Source organism: Orycteropus afer, unplaced genomic scaffold, assembly GCF_000298275.1.
Source record: "Orycteropus afer afer isolate SDZICR_OR568_19922 unplaced genomic scaffold, OryAfe1.0 scaffold00006, whole genome shotgun sequence".
Lineage (NCBI taxonomy): Eukaryota > Metazoa > Chordata > Mammalia > Tubulidentata > Orycteropodidae > Orycteropus > Orycteropus afer.
Window position 1 is genome coordinate 422,665 of NW_006921593.1, and position 19,940 is coordinate 442,604.

Consider the following 19,940-nt stretch of genomic DNA (forward strand, 5'->3'; position numbering starts at 1 on the left):
GCCTTAGGCACTATGCTACCAGAGCTCCTAGGGAATCCTATAGTCTCCTGTTATTTTTGTGTGTGTGTTGGTCATTGTCTAATGTTGAAAGCTTGCTTGAGCTGAAAGGATGGGGCTTCATCTTTCCTGCAAAAGCTTGGTGGAAGTAGAGGACTCTGAGATGAGAAAAAAGGGGTTTGGACAGTGGGTGATGGCCTGGTCTCTTCCATGGTCATCTTCTTAGTTTTCTCTTCCCTTCTGCTCCTTGTTCCCTCTGCAGAGGGCAGATGGTGCGTGGAGTCATGGAATGGTTAAAGGATGAAGATATCTGCATCTTGCTTTATAGATGAGATACTTTTTGGAGTCAGGGGACCCTGGGTTAATTCCCCTTTCCCCCACCTGCCTGTCCTCACTTATTAAATGAAGAGCCTAATGGTAGACTCTGTGGTTTTATTTTTTGATTGTGCTTTGGGTGCAAATTTACAAAGCAGATTTGTTTTATATTCAATAGTTCACGCACGTTTGATTTTCCCCAATTAAAATCCCCAACCATAAAAACTCTCCTCCCCTCTTCTCCCTGGGACTACTCCCTCCCTGTGTCCTTCTTATCCACGTATTCCTGTCTTCCAGGTTTCCCTCCATGTGAATGGTACCCCTTTGGTGTCTCATGGTTGATTGATCTCAGGGGTGTATCTCCCTAGGGTAGGTGGGTGCATCGCCCTGGGGTAGGTGTTCTGCATGTAGGTCTTTCTACTGTCGGGCTGAGAGCCAGTCCATGGAAGTGATGGACTGTGTGGTTTCTAGACTCCTTCTAGAACTATTCATTATGATTTGACACTAAATTGTTTTTATTTTTTTAACCATTATCACTCCTGCCCCCCCACTATGTTGTTGTTGTTGTTGTTGTTATGTGCCATCGAGTCGGACCCGACTCATAGCGACCCCTCCTTGGGTTTCCGAGGCGGTATCTCTACGGAAGTAGATTTCCCCATCTTCCTTCCGAGCAGTGGCTGGTGGGTTTGAACCGCCAGCCTTCTGGTTAGCAGTCATGTGCCTTACGCACTACGCCACCAGAGCTGCCCCCCTCCAACCACTGGGAACAATTTATTCTTCCTGAAAACAGCCCTAGGACCATAAGCTATCAGCTTCTGTTTGGTCTCTCTCCTTCTCCCAAACAGAGTCCAGCACCTGTTCCAGGAAGGGTTAATGCTGAGCTGGGGGTGAGGAGTGTGCAAGTTTCCTTCCTCCTCCTGCCCAGCTTGCTTTATGCTGGAGAATGCAGCTAGATGAAAACCAAGGGCCACCTGGATCAACAGAGCCAAGAACACAAACCCATGTCCCTCCACCAGGTGTCCCACCCAGGTAGGTAGTGTCGCCAAAAAACTGCAGGTGGCCCAAGGGCATTCCTGAAGGCACCTGAGCAGTGTTGCAGGCTGGTATGATGTTCTCTTACAGATTGAGGCCAACTCTGCTTTAGTCCGGTTGTCTCACAGAGGCTGGGGCTGTCAGGTGGACTGCCTCTGGCCTCTCTGTGCCTGTTGGCGTGGTTGTCGGGGAGTCTGAGAGCGAGCTTAGTGCCGAGTCACAGCTGTGTCCTAAGCAATATCTACTGCTGCTGGAACAGAAATACTGCAAGTGGACAGATGGCTTCAACAAACAGAATTTTACTTTCTCACAGTTTAGGAGACTACAAGTTCGAATTCAGGGTGTCTACTCCAGGAGAAGGCTTTGCTGTTTGTGGGCTCTGGGAGAGGGTCCTTGTCTTTTTAGCTTGTATTTTTTTTTTTTTTTTTGTTCCTTGAGATCTCCATGTGGCATGGCATCTATTGTCCCCATCTCTGCTTGCTTTTCTATGCCTAATCGGCTCTGTGGTGGTTATGTTTGTGTGCCATCTTGGCTGGGCCTGGTTGAGTGGCTGGGCAGCTGGTGGTAGTTATTCCCCATGATGAAACTGGCAATCAACTCCATGGTAGGATCTACCACAAGCAGCTGAGTAGCTGCCTTTGGGATGTCATCTGCTTCCTGTATATAAAGAGAAGCACTGGGGATAGTCTCTAGCCTATGGCACGCTTGGACCCTGCATGTAGCCATGTAGTTGCTCAGCAGCCTGCCCTGCTCTGCCGACTTTGGGACTTAAAATGGACTTAAGTTAATGGTCTGCCGTGTGGTTTGGTAACATCGGGACTGTGCCTTTTGACTTGTCAGCCTTGGGGCTTCTCAGCCTCAGCAGCCAGCAGCTGTCTGAGTGAAGAAACGCCTCTAGCTCCAGTGGGCTGGGAGCATGAGGCAGAGCTAGACCCCAAAGTTGAGGGGCTTTCATCCAGCCCCTAGAGCCTGGCACTTTGAACTTGGACTTAAAGACACCAAATTGTATATTCTTACAAACTCCTGTTTGTTAAGGCCATCCCATTTGTGGTATATTTCTTGTCAGAGCGGCACTAGGCAGCCAGAACAAGCTCTTTTTATATCTCATAAGGCTGACTCAAGACACACCCTACCTAATCCTGCCTCACTAACACAACAAGGATGACCCATTGCCAGATGGGATTATAACCACAGGCATAAACAAACAAACAAAAAAACCCCACTGCATGAGTCAATTCTGACTCACAGTGACTGTTTTAGGACAGGGTAGAGCTGCCTCATAGAGTTTTCCAGACTATAAATCTTTATGGAAGCAGACTGCTTCATCTTTCTCCTGCGGGGCAGCTGGTGGGTTCAAACTGCTGACTTTTTGGTTGGCAGCTGCATGCTTTAATCACTGCACCACCAGAGCTCCTTAACTACAGGCATGGAGGTTAGGATTTATAGCACATATTTCTGGGGACGTGATTCAGTGCATAGTAGACCTACCAAGGACTCTTTCTGGGGTCTAGAATTCTCTGCCTTGTTCATTACTACATTCCTTGCACCTGCCACACTGAATACAGCCAAAATCAGTTTTCCAGACCTAGAGACCAATACCCACCAGGCACTCTACATAAGAAAGATAAGGCAGTCTGCTTCCGTAAAGATTTATAGCCTTGGAAACCCCATGAGGATTGCTATGGGTCAGAATTGACTCAATGGCAGTGAGTTTTCTTTCTTTTTTTTTTTTTTGAGAGGCCAACACAAAGCCAAAATATGTGGCAAAGCCAAGTAGGTCATGCCAGGTGGCCGCCTGACAGGTGTGGGTAAGTGGGTAGGTCAAGGCTCTGTGGACGTGACTGAGCTGGGTGGGCCTCAAAGCAGAGACCTACTACCCAAAACTGTGCAGTCAAGGAAATAGGTCAGACACTCGGCTTCCCCTCTAGCTTTGGGCAAGTCCCTTTTAACTTCTTAGAGCATCTGTTGATTCTTCTGTGAGATGGAGTAGTTGGAGCCAGTTCCTAGGGCCGAGGGAACAATAAGTGAACCGTTGGAATTGGGGCTGTGGATTGCACATGGAATCCAGCATGAATGGCATCCCCTGGAGTTTACAGGCTGCCTTCTGAATTGTAAGGAACCCTTGTGAGGCAGTGGTTAAGGTGCTCAGCTGCAAACCAAAAGGTTGACGGTTTGAACCCACCAGTCGCTCCGTGGGAGACAGTTGTGACAGTCTGCTTCCATAAAGATTTATAGCCTTGGAAACCCTATGGGGCAGTTCTCCTGTGGGGTTGCTCTGAGTCAGAATCCAATTGAAGGCCGTGGGTTTGCATTTGGTTTAGGTTTATGTTGGATTGTGTCTCACCAGACAGTGTCTACTTTAAACAGGCCTCCACTGCTTGTGGTTGGGCCGGCTCTTTTCTTGTTCCATTGGCTTGTTCCATAGCTGGGCTTCAAGCCCTGTGGGAACAGGAACCCTGCATTGGCTTTGTCTGCCGCAGCAGGTAATCAGGGCTGAGCATAATCCCTTATCAGTTCAACCACAGCCAGGCCAGTTGGGACTCTGCTGTGTGGGCTTTCAGGCAGAGAGGTCCAGCTGACCAGGAGCTCATGACACTGGAGTTAAAGTCTAACCTGGAGTGGCCTGGGGTGAGCAAAGATCACCTTGTAGGTCCAGGGACACCATGTGAGGGGCCAGGCTATTGCTTGAGCAAAAGGCTTGCCGGGAAAGCTCCATCTTCAGCCTGTTTGTTGGGAAGAAGGTGGTGGAAGCTGGAAGTGGTCTGCCTACTGGGCCTGGATCTGGGGCAGCTGCACGTGGGGACAGCTGTCTCAGCTTCAGACGTAGGATCTACCCAGAGATTAATAACAGAGGCTGGCCATGCCCCGTGGGGAGCACAGGGGCTTGGGTTACTGAGCACCGAGAGACATGCCTCCCTGCCTGACAGCGGGTGGGTAGTGAGCAGGATAGATGGGCTGGGCGACCGGGGGTGACTGGGTGAGGCAGCTCGCTGCTGACTGAGCCAAATCCACCCTCCGAGATGCAAGCCGACCCTCCTGCTTTCTTTCTGCTGGACCTGGAATTGGCACGAACTGACTTCTAGCAATGATGTGAAGAGGTGGGAATGGAAACCAAATGTTAGTGTCAGGTAGAGAGAGCTTATGGAAGCCCACTACACATAAACCCACTGCATGTAAACCTGGTGGAACGCCCAGCGCGCTTGGGAGTGGCTGGGCTCCGACTCCTGTGGCCCGCCTAGAGGTTTGGGTGAAAGGGGCTTGATATCATGTCTTTAAAAAAAAAAAAGTTTGTATTTTTCCCCTTTATTATATTTGTTGTTGTTGTTATGTGCTGTCGAGTCAGACTCGACTCATAGCGACCCCTCCTTGGACTCATAGAGACCCCTCCTTGGGTTTCCAAGGCAATATCACTGTGGAGCTCTGGTAGCGTAGTGCCTAAGGCATTTGACTGCTAACCAGAAGGCTGGTGGTTCAAACCCACCAGCCACTCCTCAGAAGGAAGGTTGGGCAATCTACTTCTGTAGTCATGCTGCCTCAGAAACCTAAGGAGGGGTCGCTGTGAGTCAGGTCCGACTCGACGGCACATAACGACAACATCACTACGGAAGTAGATTGCCCAAGTTTCCTTCCGAGGAGTGGCTGGTGGGTTTGAACCGCCAGACTTCTGGTTAGCAGTCAAGTGCCCTAGGCACTATGCTACTAGAGCTCCTATATTTAGTATAGAAAATTGGGAAGTCATTTCTTCTCCCCAAGCCCTGATTTCCTCATCTGTAAAACGAGGACAACCATCATTTCTACCCTGAAGTTAGAGGCATAGATTAAGTGAGAAAAGTCTTTAAAGCACATGGCTTTATCCCTACTGGACATAGCTGCAAAGTTTTAATTTTGTTTTTATGAAAGTTACACATGTACATAGTTTAAAGAATCAAGTAGCTCCATAAGGCTTATAGGAACCCTGGTGGCACAGTGGTTAAGCTCTCACCTGCTAAGTGCATGGGAGGAAGATATGGCAGAGTGCTTCTGTAAAGATTTACAGCCTTGGAAACCCTATAGGGCAGTTCTGCTCTCCTATAGGGTCGTTATGAGTTGGAATAGAGTCAGTGGCAGTGGGTTTGGATTTTGGTTTACAAAGCTAATAATGAAAAGCAGTGGTCTTCTATCATCTACCTCCTTTTTCCTGCTCTCTAGAGATAATTAAGGAGCTCTGGTAGCATAGTGCCTAAGGCATTTGACTGCTAACCGGAAGGCTGGCTGTTCAAACAAACCCACCAGCCACTCCTTGGAAGGAAGGTTGGGCAATCGACTTCTGTAGTGATACCATCTCGGAAACCCAAGGACAGGTTACTGTGAGTCGGGGCTGACTCGACTGCACATAACAACAGCAACAACAAACTCTGTTGTATAGGGTTGCTATGAGTCGGAATCTGTTGAAGGGCATATAACCACATTACCTATACACATCGAGTCACTTTAAGTCAAAAAGTAGACTCAACAGCAAACAACAACATGACCTATACTTCCAGTTACCTGTTTATTGTAACCAGAAAGGATATCAGTGAAGAGAGGCAAAGTCTGGGAGAATGCCCGACATGTGGCCTCCATTGTCCCCAGGGATGGGCCATACTCAGTCCAGGAGTCCTCCAAAAGAGAGAGATGCAAGGTTCAGGGTCCTGTATTCATTGGCGCCTCAATGAATATGTACGAGTGGGGCCTTGATGTACAGTTGTGTTGATCCAATCCATGAATGTGCATAATTCCATCATGGCCTCTGTCTTCTTGTGACCTGTTGCCAGGGTGGATCCTTACTTGCACATATTTAAGTGTGACTTGGCTACTTTTAGAAAACAAAGAGCATTTAATTACTCAGGCTATTCCAAGGGCTATTTTCAAAAAACAGAGACAAACGCCAAACCAAGTTCTTTGCCCCACATGGGTATTGACTCTCTACTGTGAAAGATGAGGTGGGACATGGTCTACTCCCCACCCTGTCCTCCCCACTCACATTCTTGTGTCCTCAGCCTTCTCGTAATCTATTTCATAATTCTGATTAACTCAATATTCAGCATTTACAGTCTTTGCCTAGTGATGACTGAGCCATATAGGGTACTGTGATGACTTTTCCTCTGCACCTTAACCCTCCTTGTTATTGTTTGCTTAGCTTCATGGGTGGTTACTTATCGTTCATCTCTAAAGTCTCCCTCAGCTGTGTGAGTTCCTCTCTGACATGTTCTAATGCGTTAAACAAACAAACAAACAAAAACCAAACCAAACTCACTGCTGTCGAATCGGTTCTGATTATAACAACCCCTACTTGAGTTTCCTAGGTGGATTGCCCAGTCTTCCTTTCAAGGAGCAGCCAGTGGGTTTGAACCACCAGCCTTCAGGTTAGCAGTCAAATGCCCTAGGCACTACACCACCAGAGCTCCTCTTGTATTAGCTACTCTTTTACTTTCATTTTCTTGGGGAAGTTGCTGTGGGAGGTTTCTCATCTGCTAAGATCTGGGCTGGTTGAGGTTCAATCTTCAATCTTCGCATTACCCTTCATCAACATCTTGGAGATTTCCTGTGCCCCAAGCCTTTCTCTTGCATTGGACCTCCTATATACTGCATCTCACATCCAGTGTTTTTGGTTTATGCCCTCATTTTAATGGAGCACATCCTTTAGTTGTTTCCTGAGAAATGGTAAATGGAACATTCATGAGGATTGGAGTTAGGAAATCTCCTTGAGAGCCAAGCCTGCAATATTTATATATCTCCCTGCCCACCTCTGCCTTGAAGCCTTTCAGGGATTCCAGCTTTACACAAGGGCCTCCCGCTTGACTCCCCACCCCCCTTAGCCCCAGGCTAGGCTGCCAGGGATCTGTAAGTCCAGCACCACTCATTTATCCCTATGAACCCACACTTCCTATTATTCCTGGTCTCTTAAGAATTCCTTTCTTTTCTCCTCAGTGTAGCCATTCGTTCAATAATGTGTACTTTTTGATTTGATATTTTTAATAAGCATCGTTTATTGTGTCAGAAGGAAGGATGGAGAATCGACACTCGTAGTGATACTGCCTTGAAAACCCAAGAGGGGTCGCTATGAGTCAGATCTGACTCAACGGCAGTGAGTTATTTGTTGTATTGAACCATGGAGGGTTTTGTGAGGAAGAAAAGGCCTTGGGTAGAAACAGTGGTGAGAAGTCACCTGGAGAAGATGAGAAAGCTAGCTTCTCTCCAAAGACCCCAAAGTGAGGAAGACTTTACTGATGTGTGTAGGGAATTCAGACTTGAACACAACTTCAGGGTCCTGCTTCTCCCTTCAAAGTGGGAGCCTGGAGGAGAAGCCTTCAAGGTCACTATCTGGGGAGGTCGCTGGGATTGGGGACACGGCTCTGAGGCTGGAAGCTGAGGCCAGCAGTAGGTCCTGTGCTACCAGCAGTGTAGAGGGGAGGCCTTGCAGCGGGTCCTCCTGCAGGCCCCAGAGCCACCCCCCCAGGTCAGGAGAGCATTTCCCTTCTCGCAGGCTCCTCACTGGCCTGTGTCCTTTGCCCCTGGCCCTGCCTCTCTGGCTTGACCTGTTAACGAAAGCCTTCTGTGCAGAGGTCATGGGGCTGCTTGGCTGTGGTAACAGAAGCTTCATGGGACCAGGTGGAAGGAAAGGGGGAGGCTGAGCAGATGGTGAAGAAAAACAGGGGCTTGTTTGCCTCTGGGGCATCTGGTTCTAGTATAAGCCAGGGGTTTTGCTGTGAGTGTGGGGGGGGTGCTGACCACCCTGGGCCTGGGGGGATTCTGGTTGTTGTTTGCCCTCCCTCGGACTCTGAATTCGTCCTGGGAAGGGGCTCTGACCACCCACAAGCCTGTCTTGTCCTGGGTGTATGGAGGGCTCAGCCAATGACCTCCCCAGTGACAGATGGACCCAAGAGTTTTCAGGGAGGAGAGTCAGTCTTCATCTTCTTTGTTTCATCTTCCTGTGTCTTCCAAACCCTGCAGTTCCATGTGGTTAGGGAACTGAATGTTAGCTTTGGTGCTGTGAGGATGACCGTGTAGGCTGCCCATACAGGGTCAGGACGGGGCAGGCCTTGTTACCCTCAGGGGGCCAGGCTAAAGGACACGAGGCACACGTCCACACTCGTGCAGCTGGGAGCGGGTTTTCGGACCTTCTACCCTGTGGCATCTGCTTGTGCTATGTAGGATCTGTGATTGGAACCAGGGGACACAGGTGTCTCTGAGCCCATGCTGAGTGTTGCCAACCCAGTGGAGCCAGTGTGGACCTGGCCGGTGGAGGCCTGAGTGGCCACTGTATCTAGCTGATGGGGGAGGGCAGACCTCACACAGGGGCACTTGCTACTCCTACCCACAGCTTGAGCTTAGTAATTAATGGTTTATCTAATTACTTGCTTAGTGTCTTTTTTCTCTGTTGGATGATAGCTTCCTGTGTTTGGATCACAGATCTGCCTTGGTCACGTCTGTGTCTGAAGCATCATAGCTTCATAGGGCATGGACATCTTTGGAGTGGGGACATTATGCAGTAGGTAGCCAAGCTGGGCCTTCTGCCTCCAGTCCTCATCTGGATGGGCAGTGAACTACGCTGTGAGGGAGGCACATTTCAGACAAGTGGGGAGCTACATCATGAACCCTCATCACCTCTTCTGGCTTCTCAGACATCACCAAATGCCTGGGTCTGGAAACGTGTTCTCTAGTTGGCACAGAAGGCTTATGGCTCAAAAGCCACTAATCCAAAAAGGAACTGGGCAGAGATACTCTTCACCGTAGGAACTTTGCAGATGTAATGAATGATCTTGAGGTGGGCAGGGTAGCCTGGATTATCGGGTGAGTCCAGTGTTGTCACGAGGAGCCTTAGAAGAGGGAGGCAGGGGGTCCGAGAGGTGGCGCGGGAGATACGACGATGGAAGCAAGAGGATGTGAGGAAGGGGCTACAAGCCACGCAGTGTGGGTGGCCTCCAGAAACTGTAAAAAGCAAAGACTCATTTTGTCCCCTTAGAGTCTCTGGAAGGAGCCAGCCCTGCCAACACCTTACTTAGCCCAGACTTCTGACCCTCAGAACTATAAGAAAATACATTTGTGTTGTTTTAACCCATTAATTTGCAGAATTTGTTAACAGCAATAGGAATCTAACCCACCATGTCCCCTCTGAACCACGAACCTCTTTGTAGAACGGCTACAATACCCTTATCCTGACTTCCAGAATCTTTGAGAACCAGAGAGTTGAGACCACCAGGCCTTCTTGCTGTTGCCAGAACTGTCTGTCACCCTGAAGCAGGTTTCCAGGCCTCGCTGTCATAATGTTCCAAACATCCTGCTGTGAGGTCTCTTCTAGAGCAGAAAGAAGCGTATCCCCAGGAATTTTAACCAAAAACCCAGTAAAACCACTACACGACTGATTAAAAGAAACCTTTCTGTAGGAAAACTTCAAGTCATTCGTTTTCAGCTTTTTCATGTATGACCCATTGGGTGGCCTAGTTCAGGACATTATACATTTGAGATGGTTTAATTTTCTGTTTGAATCCCATGGCGAAACCCGCAAACAAACGGAGTGACATTAGGCGGCAGCCGTGTTCCTGGGACCAGGCCTAGCTTCAGAAGTCATCACTCCTGCTAGCAAGTGGCTCTGTGAATTCCCTTGTCTGCAAGGGTCCCCAGAGGCAAGCCCTTTCATCAGTGGGTCTGCAACGGTCGCCCGGAGGAAAGCCCTTTCATCAGGGGCACCTGAGGGGAAATGGCTCCGCAGAAACGAATCCAGAACTTGAAACAGCGCCTTTTCTACTGGTTGCCTGGGAAGAGCTGCAGTTCCTTTCTGGTGACATCACACCTTTCTGGTGGTCAGCCCTGTGGGGGCCTGAAGGACTTCAGGAAGCAGCTGGATGAGAGGGGAAAGGTGAGGAGAAGGTGAGCTGCCTGACCAGAGGGACATCTGCCTTTAATCAGTGCTGAGAACAGAGGGGGCTGAGGAACTGCATTCGATCAAGGACAGCCTGGTTTCTCTGGAGGCTCCAGCCTATGCCTGAGGACTCGGCTTCAGCCTCCCCGCCTCCAGGTCCTCTTGCACAGGGGCTGCTGGAGAAAAACCTTCAGGAGCACAGCCCTGTTTGTATCCTGCTCTTGCTGGAAGCCTCTGATGGCTCTCCACAGCCTCAGGTCAAGTGTACATCCCTCAGCATGGGATGCAAGGCCACCCTGCTCCAGCCTCATCCTCACATCCCCCCTCCTGAGCGGACCACTCCAGCCCTGCCAATCCCAGAGTTCCTTTTGCCTTTGTCAGTGTCTGTCTCCTTCTCATGAACACTTACCTCTGTTTACTCTGACTAGGCTGATGCTGGACGTTGAAGGTACAACAAACGTAAACATGGTACAGTACTTACTGCCCCTGCTCTGTGCCTGCATGGTGGAGGCCTGGAAGAGGCTGGGGGAGGTGTATCCTGGGAGCATCCTGAGACCTGGATCCCTCGGGCAGGAGCTAGAGAGGAGGCAGCAGGATGCGAAGGAGGCGAAGTGGAAGGCTGTGGCTGCAGGTGGAGAGGAAACAGAAAGGCCGAGAGGAGGCTGTTTCCCCAATTCCTGGTGTAGCTGGACGAGGGACCCAGGAGAGCAGCCGTGGAAAGTGTGAGGATGCTGAGTTTGCATTTGTGCACATAGAGGGTGGATTGTCGGCACTTCTGAGGAGGGGATGAGCACAGAGGGAAAGAAGGAAGGGACCTGGGTGTTGAGAGCCCTATGTCCAAGGAGGACTTGCGGCCTGGTGGCAAGTGACTAATAGAGCAAAGAGCTCCCTGAAAAATAGGTCATGCGCCATTGCGTGCCTAAAAACTAGGTTGAGCCCCTGCTCTTAGGATGCCTCCACCTATGTTTTCCCCTGTTTGCCACAAGTGCGGCATGTAAATTATGGGTTAAACTAGTATATGCCTCACCTTTCGATAAACCTCATGAACACCTGAGCTAGCCCACAAAAATATTTACCCTGCACCTAGATCTTGATGAAATAGTACATAAATAGAGAAGTTGCAGGAGGAAGAAGAAGGAACTTGACCTGACTACCCCAAAACAAGGAACTTGGGTTATATTTGTAATATGCTAACTCAGTAGTGCTTCATCTTAGCTTGTCTGTATATAAGCCTGTGAAAGAACAAATAAAATTGACACTGCTTTGCAATGGCTCTGAGTGTTCCTCCCGTCCCCATACTGTCTTTCTTTTCTTTTTAACCCATTCTCTTACCCCCTGTTCTAGAATTGTCACGCCACCTGGGCCATGTCAATGTCTAGAGGAAGCTCAGAGAAGGAGGAAGAGAACAGGCAGCTGGTGGAGCTCAGAGGACCTGGGAGAGGGGAGACTTAGGAGACAGGGATTCAGGAGGAACATCATACCATTCAAGGTCGAGTTGGAGGACACAGCCAAGGCCCAGGCTGGACTATGGAGGTGTAGTTGGTGGAGGGAAAGGGATAGGGGACAGCAGGGTGAGGGCAAGTCTGTGGGAAAGGAAGCTGAGTCCGGGAGTGTGGACTCTTCTTTTGAGAACTGAAAGAGGTGGAGGGAAGAGAAGGATGGGGATCTGGGGTGTGGACCACAGTTGGATGGGAAAGACTGGGGCATGCAGATGCTGTGAGAACTAGACATGAATGTGTAGAAACTGTGGAGAGAGGGGATGTGGAGAATTCTGGGCATGGCCTCCTGATCCTTCCTGGTCCCAGGTTGGGGATGAGCTGGGAGTTGGTGAGGGCACCTGCTCCCTGAGACAGCGGGAGCAGGGAGGGGAGGCTGCAGCCTGGCTGAGCTTGGAGGTACTGGGAGGAAATTAAGGGAATGCTCCTCACTGGACTCGGCCCTCTCAGAGAATTGGGAAGTAGAGCCATCTGCATCTGTGGGAAGGTGGGAAGAGGAGTGGGAGGCCCGGCAGAGTCCTTGGGAAGACAGACTGCCTGGTGAACAGAACACCCTGCCCAGGCTGGGGCTGGAGTTCTGTGGGGCTCCATGCTTTGTGGCTGGGGGATACTGTTTCCGGAGTCCAGGTCTGAGGTGGTGCTGGAGGGGGGATGGGCAGTGCCCAGGGTGAGTCTTTGAGAGGTCGGAGTGCACGTGCTGTGGGTGACCTTGACTTTCCTGTCCCTCCCTGTGGCTCTCCAGCACCTCCATCCTTGCCTGGTCTCCTCACACGACCTGTATTTCTGGGGTTGTTTGTGTTGTCTGTGTCCTCTCACCAGACCACAGCTCTCCTTTTCAGCTCTGTCCAGCCCATGGCCATATCAGGGTCTGTTGCATAAACCCACTGCCATTGAATCAATCCCGACTCACAGGGTCCCTAAAGGACAGAGTAGAACTGCCCCATAAAGTTTCCAAGGCTATAAATCTTTCTCTCACAGAGCAGCTTGTGGGTTTGAACCACAGACTTTTTGGTTAGCAGGCAAATGCCTTAACCCACTGTACCACCAGAGCTCCTTTTGGTGCATAAAAAAACCAAAACCAAACTCACTGCTGTCGAGTCGGACCCGACTCATAGCAACCCCTCCTTGGGTTTCTGAGGCGATATCACTATGGAAGTAAATTGCCCGGTCTTCCTTCTGAGGAGTGGCTGGTGGGTTTGAACCGCCAGCCTTCTGGTTAGCAGTCAAATGCTTAAGGCGCTACGCCATCAGAGCTCCTCTTTTGGTGCATAGAATGGGCTTAATAAATGCACATTTAAAAAATGACTTAGAATTGCCCTGTCCTGCTTTCTACAATATCTTTTTTACCTGAAGTATAACTTAAATACAGTAAAATACATGATCTTAGGTGACACAGCTTTGTGGATTTCTACTTATGAGTGGACTCAAGTAGCTGCCGTCCGGCTCCAGAGAGTCAGCATTTCCAACATGCAGAGGTTCCTACATGGCCCAGAGTAACCACTATTCTGGTTTCTATACTATAGAGTAGCTTTAGCTGTCCTTGAACTTCATGGAATACAGTGCGTATTCTGTTGCAGTGGCTTCTTCCATTCAATGTTATGTCTATGAGGTTCACCTATGTTGTTGCAGGTTATCTGTAGTTTGTTCTCTTTATTACTGTCCAGTACTCTAGAAAGACCTCTGGTGGCATAGTGGATAAGGCACTTGACTGCTAACTAGAAGGTCAGCGGTTGAAACCCACCAGCTGCTCTGTGGAAGGCAGATGGGGCGATCTACTTCTGTAAAGATTTACAGCCTCGGAAACACAATAGGGGTCACTGTGAGTTGGAAACAACTCAATGGCAGTGAGTTTTGTTTTGTTTTTTTAGTATTTCGTTGTATGGGAAGTTCCAGTGAATGAACTTGGCACTTCATTTATTCATCCTCCTCTTGACGGACACTTAGGTTGTTTCCTGTTTTGTTCATTTCACTGTCAGTCACTGAATGGGAGCTGGGGAGTGCCAGCTCAAACCCATCATTTTCAAATAAAGAAATTGACATCCAGAAAGTAGGGATCCAACAGGGAGGCAGGGGCAGAGTCAAGATGAGATCCCGATTTCCTCATTCATAGCCTCGTTGTTTCCCTGTAGAGGACAGAAATACAGACTCCTGGGGCTTTCTCAGTGACTACATCCAGCGGGTGCCTCTTGTTGGGACAAAGTCAGTCAAACCCACATGTTGTCAGTGCTGGTGGACAGGGTCTGGACTGTCCACCACCCTGTGGAAGCCAGCAGGTCATCACGGCTCGAGAGCGCTGCTCCCTGTGTCAGACCTCTCGCCTCCTGACCTGGGATGACAGCAATGACAAACAGGGCAGCCACTGTCTCTCCTCAGTACTGACTCCGATCCCAGCCCTGGTCAAGGGCGTCTGTGAATTATACTCTGCTTGTTCCCACTTGCTTGCTGTGCCTTGGAAAGCAGATTTGGTCCCCTCTCTGATTACTGTTCCTCCCAAGATAGCATGCAGTGTTCTGAGGTAGACATCGCAGGGGAGCGGTGTGAACTTGGCTGGTCCAGGGTCCTTCATCATCAGATCTTAACGAGATGGCAACCTGGCTGGAGCTGATGTGGTAGGAGGTTGACTCAGCCCTGGGAAAGGTGGGCCAAAGATGCTCCCCCAGACTGGGGTAGGGTGTTAGAGAGAGTGGAGCGTGTCTCCCATCAGCTCGGGTATGGGCCTGGCTCTGAAGTACTCTGGACTGAAATTGTTCTTTGAGATTAGAGGTGATAAAGTATGTGTAGAGTTAGACATTGTGTCAATGGATATTCAGAGCTGTTGTTCTGCCCAATTTGTAATTGCAATCCTGGGAGGTGGGTGCGCTAGTAATAATAAAACTAGCTGCCACGTATGTGTATTACCTGATGTCTGGCTGTTAGCTTGCACGTCAGTCAGTGTAAATGTGATGTAGAAATCATTCAGGCCATTGTGGGACTCTGTAGGAAGCTTGCTGGTCAAACAAGAAAGCTTTCATTCTCCCAGTAGGTTTTGGTTTAATTTATCAAGAGCATAATATGACCAGTGTCTGAGGAAAAGAAATCAAAGCTGAAAAATTGGTTATATTTTTCATTATTTCGTTCAGTAGATGAGAATCTTTAAAACGAATTATTATTTTTTATTTCATTTACTCAAGTTAATATGTGTCTACCCTCTAGTTACTGGTTTACCCTCCTTCCCCACTCATCCCTCAAAAACACCAGAAAAACCAAAGTCACTGTCTTCAGGTCAACTCTGACTCATAGCTACCTCCATTGGGTTTCTAAAGTGGTAAATCTTTATGGAAGTAGATTGCCCCATCTTCCTTTGGTGGATCAGCTGGTGGATTTGAACCACCAACCTTCTAGTTAGCAGTCCAGTGCCTTAGGCACTGCACCATCAGAGCTCCTTATACACTCGCCCCTGTTAACCATCAAAGAATGTTTCTTTTTTTGTGAAACCCTTTTATTGACTTTGTACAACAGTGGTCTCATACAATCTTTGTCCCTTTGTGATTGACTGACTTGACTCAGCATCATGGCCTCTAAGTTCATCCATGTCATGAGATGTTTCACAGACTCATCATTGTTCTTTAATGTTGTCATATTCCATTGTGTGTATGGACCACAGTTTGTTGAGCCATTTCTCTGTTGATGGGCATTTAGGATGTTTCCATCTTTTTGCTATTGTGAAGAAGGGTGATGAACATGGGTGTGCACATATCTGCTTGTGTCAGAGCTCTTATTTCTCTAGGCTGTATACCTAGGAGTGGGATCATATGGTTTTTCTGTTTCCCAGCTACCATTCCTTGAGAATTTGTCAAGTGCCTGGTGCTTCTAGTGCTCTTCAGAATTTAATCATTTCACCCTCACGACATCCCTCTGAGTTCTGGTTTTCTCCTAATTTTGTAACTCAGCACCGAGAAAAACCCCAAACCCATTGCCACTGAGTCACTTCTAACTCATAGCAACTCCCATTGGGCTTCCAAGACTGTAAATCTAAGATTGCCTCGTTTTCCTCCCTCTGAGCAGTTGGTGGGTTTGAACCACCAGCCTTCTGGTTAGCAGCCAGATGCCTTACCCACTATGCCACCAGAGCTCTTTGTAATGAGGTACAGGGAGATTCAATAACTTGTACAGGTCTCACAGCAAGATGTCTCAGTCATACCTATTTTACAGGTGAGGATAGTGGAGTGTAGAGGAAGAGTAGAACTCCCTGGCCTATGTCTGATACCTCCTCACTGTGTCCGAGCTGCCTGAAGATGTCAGCTGGGTGACCACCCAATCAGAGAACAGCCAGGAAGAGGGCTGGTCCCTCCCCACATGCCCAACCAATCCCAGCCTCGGTTCTGTCTCAAACACATCTGTGCATTTGCAGTTTTGATGACAAATAGTCCTTAAATGTGGTAAAGCAAATATTTGTGCAGACTCCTATTTCTAATTGGCTTTCACTATAATTTCAAAGATTCATTCCCAGGAAACAATTTGATAGCAAAATATGCTAAAAGTCAACTGCAAGTATCCTCAAGTTGTTCCTTCCCATGTACATTTATGTACCTTGAATCTCCCACTGACCTCACCTCATTCATTCATTTGAATCCATTTATTTGCCATCTTCTCAGTGCCAGACACTGTGAGGGAGATCCAAGCTTTCCGGGAGCTCAGAGAGAGACACTTGTGAAACCCCAGGTGTCCTTAGTGGCTGTGAGTGCCATGGGCAGAGAGGCCGGGGACCAAGAGCAGGGGACAAGCCTGTCCATAGAGGACAGCAAAGACTTGAAAGAGGAGGCCCCTTGAATAGGATGTGGAAGATGGGTAGGTGGCTCCCAGGGGGACAGGGTGGGGTGGGGTGTGGGTCTTCCTGGCAAAGACTACTGGGGGGGTCACAGGTCTAGGTTAGTTAGGGTAGGGGAGCCACACCCAGCATGGTGGGAGTGGCAATGGTACAGTGTTCAAAGGGCGCTCGGGAGAGGGCCCGCTGGAGGGCCAAGGCTTATTCCTTCTGGATCTCAGAACTTGGTCCACACCTTCCCTCCATCTTCTTTCTCATTCATTTGTTCAGTCAACAAATATTCATTGATGTCCACCTTCTGCTAGACCTGGACAGGAGGGTAGAGAGACAGGCACTCAAAGTATCTGCCCTCTGGGAGCTGGCTGTTACATGGCCTGGGGATACTGTGGATCACTGGACAGCTGCACAAGTCTACATGTGGTGTGCCCCACACCAGTGGCTCTGTGTTGCTACAAGTTCTCACCGAGTCTCTGGCATGAGATGATTTTGCAAATCTGGGGTGACACTATGCACTCTCGTGGCATAGCGTCTAAGGCATTTGAGTGCTAACCAGGTGGCAGTTCAAACCCATTGGGCAATCTACTTCCGTAGAGATACTGCCTCAGAAACTCAAGGAGGGTTCTCTATGAGTCGTATTCGATTCAATGGCAATGAGTTTTTTTTTTTTTTTTTGGAGGGGGGGATGACACTGTCATACAGGTACTTGGAACTAGCTACCTGGAGAGGCTGTAGGGCCAAGGTTTTCCCTTACACTGAGCTCCATGTAGTAGAACCCTGCCCCCTGTGGATTGAAGAAGATGGGAGGCCATTCCTTCAGCCAGTCTGGGTTACCAGAGGCCAGACTTCTGGAGGAGAGGCAGCTTGGCTCTGACTTTTGGGCTAAAGTGGTGTGAAGGCCTCTAATACCCCTCCTAGCTGCAGTACCATCTGCTGCCAAGGAGGAGACAGAGGTCCAGAGAGGTGAAGCGTTCAGCACAAGATCACACAGCTGTCCCCACAGCTGGAGTACCCCCACTGCTTGAAGCTGATCTCTTTCCAGCCACTGAGGCCCAAGAACCCACTTGCTCATGTTGTTGTTGTTTTTATGTGCCCTCGAGTCGGACCGATTCATAGCGATGCCTCCTTGGGTTTTCCCAGGCGGTATCACTATGGAAGTAGATTGCCTAACCTTCCTTCCGAGGAGTGGCTGGTGGGTTTGAACTGCCAGCCTTCTGGTTAGCAGTCAAATGGAAAGCTGCAGGAGCCAGGGGTGGTCCACCCATATCTCCCCCTGACCTGCTGGGGGGTTAATGGGCTACAAACAACCAGCTAGTTGATCCCTAAGAAATAGGAAGACAAGGCAGGTCTGAAAAGAAGTGAGTACCAGAAGGAAAAGGCCAACTCCATGACCAGCAGGACTCTTAACCATGTTCATTTCCCCCTGCTCCTGAGTTGCTACAAATGTTCCAGGGCCTGCCCTTTGCAGGGAAATTCGAGGAATTCCTTAGAGACACGAAGAAGGCTGCAGGCCTGAGGGGGTGGGTGGTGTACAGGCCACCCGCTGGACCAGTTCTAGAAACGACTTAGACCCAGAAGGTGTTCTGCTCACTTAGAGACTCCAGGGTGTGCTTGTGTTCAGTCCCCTGCATGGGGATCAAATGCCAGATTCCACGGTCAGTCCCTTTTAGCAGCTACATTCCTCAGATTCTTATCAGTCGTCTTTTTCATCAAGTGAACACTGGGAACTGGTCTTCCCACTGATGGCAGGACAATGGGAGAAAATTAAAACTAGGAGTCCTGGCTTTCTTCCCAGCTCTGTCACCAGCTTGCTGTGGCACCTTGGACTCTTCCCTTCTCAGGGAGAAGGGGTGGAGCAAGGTGATCTTTCCCAGACACCTTCCAGAGCAACGCTTTCATAGTTCTCCATCCAAATCTAAAGCAAGAGGTTTTAAGGAAAACGTATATCTAAACCACTACTCTTATGTCAGTTTGTTGTATTATGGTGGCTTGCATGTTGCTGTGATACTGGAAGCCATGCCACTGGTATTTCAAATACCAGCAGCATCATCCATAATGGATAGGTTTCCAATCTGGAATTTCCAAACTAAGACGGAGAAGACCTGGCCATTTACTTCTGGAAAAATTGGCCAGTGGAAACCTTATGAATAGCAGTGGAACATTGTCTGATAAAGTACTGGAATCATGATGAGCCTTTCAGGTTGGAAGGCACTCAAAATCTGACAGGGGGAAGAGCTGTCTCTTCAAAGTAGAGTTGACCTTATGATGTGGATGGAGTAAAGCTTTCAGGACCTTCATTTGCTAATGGGGCATGACTCAAAATAAAAAGAAATGGCTGCAAGCATCCATTAATAATCAGAACGTGGAAGGTAGTAGGAAGTGTGAATCTAGTAAAATTGGAAGTTGTTAAAAATGAAATGGCACACGTGAAGATCGATATCCTAGGCATCAGTGAGCTGAAAATGGACTAGCATTAGCCATTTTGAATCAGACAGACATGTGGTCTACTATGCAAGGAATGACAAGTTGAAGAGGAATAACATCATACTCATTGTAAAAAAAGAACATTTCAAAATCTAACCTGAAGTACAACGCTGTCAGTGTAGGATAATATCCATATACCTATGAGGAAGACTAGTTAATACGGCTGTTATTCAACAGTACACACCAACCACTAATGCCAAAGATGAAGAAATTGATGATTTTTATCAACTTCTGTAGTCTGGAATTAAACATGCAATCAAGATGCATTGATAATTGTTGATGATTGGAATGCAAAAGTTGGAAACCAAGAAGAAAAATCAGTAGTTGAAAAATATGGCCTCAGTGATAGAAATGACACGGAAGATTACATGAAAGAATTTTGCAAGACAAACAACATAGTCATTGGAAATGCTATGTTTTTCAACAACATAAACAATGACTATATATGTGAACCTCACGAGATGAAATACAGGAATCAGATTGACTATATCTATGGAAAGAGATGAAGGAGAAACTCAATATCATCAGTCAGAATAAGGCAAGGGGTCAGTTGTGGAACAGACCATCAGTTGCTCATATGCAAGTTCAAGTCAAAGCTGAAGAAAATTAAAACAAGTTCATGAGAGCCAAAGTACCTTGCATGTAGCCTATCTGAATTTAGAGACTATCTCAAGAATAGATTTGATACTTTGAACACTAATGACTGAAGACCAGATGAGTTGTGGAATGACATCAAGGACATCTTACATGAAGAAAGCAAAAGGTCATTAAGAAGACAAGAAAGAAAGGATAGACCAAAGTGAATGTCATACCTAAAGTGAACAAAAGAAATAATGAAGTAAATGAACAGAAGAGAAGATTTCAAAGAGTGGCTTAAGAAGACAAAGCAAAATGTTTAATGACATGTACAAAGACCTGGAGTTAAAAAAAAAAA

The 19,940-nt window shown here is 48.2% G+C and overlaps 1 protein-coding gene across 1 annotated transcript in view; it reads left to right on the top strand.

Moving 5' to 3' along the window:
* Window positions 1–19,940, top strand: part of COL26A1 (collagen type XXVI alpha 1 chain) — a 219,836-nt gene that overhangs the window by 20,065 nt on the left and 179,831 nt on the right. The gene's annotated exons all lie outside the window — the stretch shown is intronic.